This window comes from Nothobranchius furzeri, chromosome 15 (assembly GCF_043380555.1).
Source record: "Nothobranchius furzeri strain GRZ-AD chromosome 15, NfurGRZ-RIMD1, whole genome shotgun sequence".
Lineage (NCBI taxonomy): Eukaryota > Metazoa > Chordata > Actinopteri > Cyprinodontiformes > Nothobranchiidae > Nothobranchius > Nothobranchius furzeri.
Window position 1 is genome coordinate 29,894,811 of NC_091755.1, and position 4,003 is coordinate 29,898,813.

General features: G+C 39.8%; 1 long non-coding RNA gene across 1 annotated transcript; it reads left to right on the forward strand.

Moving 5' to 3' along the window:
• Positions 1-1,966: 1,966 nt before the first annotated feature.
• On the forward strand, positions 1,967-3,155 carry LOC129164692 (uncharacterized). The gene is made up of 3 exons (XR_011516735.1): positions 1,967-2,165; positions 2,316-2,415; positions 2,495-3,155. It is a non-coding gene; the product is annotated as an uncharacterized lncRNA (long non-coding RNA).
• Positions 3,156-4,003: the final 848 nt, after the last annotated feature.

Here is a 4,003-nt window from a genome sequence, read left to right on the forward strand (position 1 = left end):
TGTGAAGAGGAAAATGAGGTTTTACCAGAGCTTATGAGTAAACATGTGAGCATGAAGATTACGGGTCTGCGGGGTTATTGAGAAACTTTGAAACAAACCAGACATGCAGAAAAATATCAACTTTTACATTTCATAGTTGTATTTATTTATTTAAATTTTTTTGTTGCTGCTTCTTGAAACTTGAAATTTATTTTTATACTTTATTATCCTTTGACAATAAGAAAGAGCTCACGCTGACCTGGAAAGCCCCAGGCTGTTCATCTAATTAGAATATTTCATTGACTTTCACAGATTTCCCACTGTCTGCCCTCCAACTCTGACCCCAGATTTCACCTCTGTCTCCTTTACTTTCATTATGAATCATAACAAAACACACAAGACAACTTATCTGTGGATATATTTGAACATTCCGTGGAGCTGCGTTGATTTAAAAACTTTCTCCACTTTGATCTGGTCTATAATTGCACTGAGGCCGCGGTTAATTCCCATCTTCATCACATGTCTGACCAAACCGACTTGTGAGCTCTGACCTGGGGTTAGTCCAGCACACTCAGCAGGCTGAAGCATCAGCACGGGTTTCTGTGGAAATACCTTCAACAGGAATCTGTTTGATCTATTTGAATAAAAATAGTAACCATCTCTTTGAATTGAATGAATGTATTTGCAATATTCTTGTGGTGTTGATGTTTGCAGAGTGCCAGAAGTTGCTAATTATCTCATCTCATGTGGAAGTGGGTAAATTTGTTTTTCGATCATCCTGGATTCTAGCTTGACTGCTCCTCAGAAGGTAAATCTTTAGGTTCTTTACCTCATCTATTCAAATGTTGCATTAGGAAGGACGCTTTTGTTTTATTCAGACTCTAAATTCCTCAGAGACAGTATGACCTGTGTTAAAAAAAATGCTTAATTATAAATCATGATTAAATCCAACTGAAACAGGCGGGAGAGCTGCTGAAGGGTGATGCTTTTCCACTTTTGATAAGAATCTGTTGACAGTTTCGGTTCATTGTTAAAAAAAGGAAAAAAAAAAAAAGAAGAAACTCGTATTTCCAGAGACCGAAAACTGCTTTTGCTTCCAGCTCTAGTTCTCTTCTTCTCTTTCTAGTCACACTTGCCCACTCTTTCAGATAAACTACTCTGTATCACTCTGTCTGTCTCTCTTTTCATGCCTGCATCAGACTTTTTCCCTTAGAGACAAACACTGAGCCCCTCTTTAAATCATGTTGCCCTTCCTCCTGAACACACACACACACACACACACACACACACACACACACACACACACACACACACACAGCACAGGTCAATATGTGTGCTTAGCCCCAGCGAAGCTTAACTTTATTAGATGCAGTACTCCCCCGTTGAATAGAAAATACATTAGACCTGCATTGATCATCATCCACAGCTCAAGCCCAGGTTCCTTCAACATGGTCACAACATTGTTAATGATGTTCTATACAGCAGCCATTTGACATTTCCTTTAATTATGCTTGTAATTTATTCATGCTCTTGATCCTAGATGCTTGTTGTGAAAAGCTTCCTCAAGGAATATATTATCCTGCTCCTCCTGAGGCTCATGGATTACCCGTCTTAGCAGCAAACCCCTAAAGGTATTACTTCCTTCACCGTATGCGAGTGTGTCTTTGTCTCTGTTTGTGCTCTCGTGGCATGCATATAAGTGACGAGCATTGTGCACTGGATGCTTTTCCTAAGCTGCAAAAGTCATTAGGTCTTAATTCTGAACCCTTCAGAGTGCTCACTTAAAATTATTCTGCTTTGACTTGATTTGGGGTGAGCGTTACAAAAAGAGTTGCAGCATGTGCGCTTTTTAAATTTTTCCTTTTTCTGCACAATGCAGCGACCCCCATGTTTAACCCAGTTTTGCAGAGAAAATATCACTTAATTTGCTCACTCTGTAGGTTGGTTAACAGGCAGTGAAGCAAAGCAATTTCCACACAAAGCAGATGAGGATATCTCAAATGGGCACACTTCAGATGGGATTTAAGATGTTAATTATGATGTTTTTTGATCAGAGAACACTGCTCAAATTCTGCCTGCTCACCTGACAGGAGATTCTGCAGGCTGCAGGAGCACGCTTTGAAGATGAGGAAGAGGAGGTGAAAAGACAGACATGCACACAAACGCACAGAAAGAAAAAAAGAATGGTAACGTACCATCTGTGAATGAAATGCAATTTGAAAATTGTGACTGGAGGAAACGGGTGAATTGATGATTGGTTCAAATGTTTATATTTGTTCTGAACATAAGTACATTTTGTTTATTCACATCTTCATTTCTTTTAACTATTTTAATAGAAAACGTGTTCTCACCTACAAGGCTGAGTCTTCTAAGTTTGACTTCAACATATCACACAGCTACTCATGGGGGTTAATTCTCTTTTCCTCCCTCATATCAGTGAGTGCATTAAGCTGTCTCCATCTCTTTGTTGACTATTCTGGGTGCCCTGGTTCATCAGCTGAGTTCCTTTCAACAGGAGACTAATGGGCCGACATTCATTTTATTGCACGCTGCAGCTTCGTGGCTGCGGAAGATCAAGAACTTACTCTCCACTGATGCTGATTAGGAAGCCATGCTCAGGGCTGCTGAAGGGAAAGATCCACTTTGAGATAAATCCTCTTTTTTTGTCAATAAGAAACTTACTTGGCTGCAGAAGCGGGCTGCAAATAGAGCCATCTTGTGAGGTGTGACCTGGGGGGAATCCAGTACAATCAGTCCACCAGTCCATCTGTGTGTCCATCACAGACATGCAATAAAACTGGCTTGTCAGATATGTGCATTTTGGTATTAGCATTATTATGAATGTAATAACTACTATGTCCGCTCAATGCATTTCCCCTTTACATGCAGCTCTATCATTTGTACACGTCATATTTTGGTTTACTTTACACCAATCAGCTTTAACATTTTGACCATGAAATTTTGGCGGTTGCCACGTGGGAGGTGTAATTATTCTGTGAAAATGTTTATGTGGGTGGCAAGTGTCAAAGTAACATGCATGAGGATGCCAGAATGTTTTCTCAGCACAACACTGAGCTGTAACAGGATGAGCAGTTTCACTTGCTTTAACGGTCACTGATTACATATAAAATACACAACAAACGATATGTGAATATGTAGAGTTTAGGAATAATGGAGCAGTGAGCCATCATTGCAACTTAACACAACAGTAACACTACAACAGGAGTAGGCAGTCCTGGTCCTCGAGTGCCGCCATCCAGCATGTTTTAGTTGGTTCTCTTTTCGAACCCACCTGATTTTAATCAGTAGGTGATTAACAGGTTTCTGCAGAGCTTGATATGGTCAACACGGGTGATTCGACGACTTCATTAGGTGTGTTGCAGCAGGAAAACAGCTAAAACATGCTGGATAGCTGCACTCAAGAACCAGGATTGCCTTCTGTGCTACACAAAAAGCTGAAAGGAAGTTATTTTTTCAAAAGCAAAAACACAAATAAAGCTGTTAGCTGTAGGTCTGCTGTAAGAATCATAGCAGAATCTGCATTTTTTTAGCTTTAGCATTTTAGCACAGAATGTAGCGTAGCACTTTAAATCTCCCATGAGACATTGCATCAAATAATTAATAATAAATTAAAACTGAAATCCAGATTATTTTTTATTTGATGGCAACATCTAGTGGCTGACAAATGCATCACACTAAGCCATGGTTTCCACTTCCATATTTCTGGCTGAAAGAAACATGTCTTGTTCATGAACGCGGTCATGTAACCGACAAACAGAGCGGAAACACATTGTTTTAAAATAATTATGCTCATGTTATGTTGTGTTTTTATATATTTGTATATTAAAAACTTACTTGTCCACGAGAAAGGTCGCCAACTCGGCATCAACGAGCATGCTCAGTGATTGACGTCTGTACGTAAGTGGCAGTCTATCGCTGATGGCTAGTGCTGACCAGATCTCAGTTCATACTGCATGAAACTCAACGGGACTAGGGGTAGGCTCAGCAAAATATAAAAAGACGT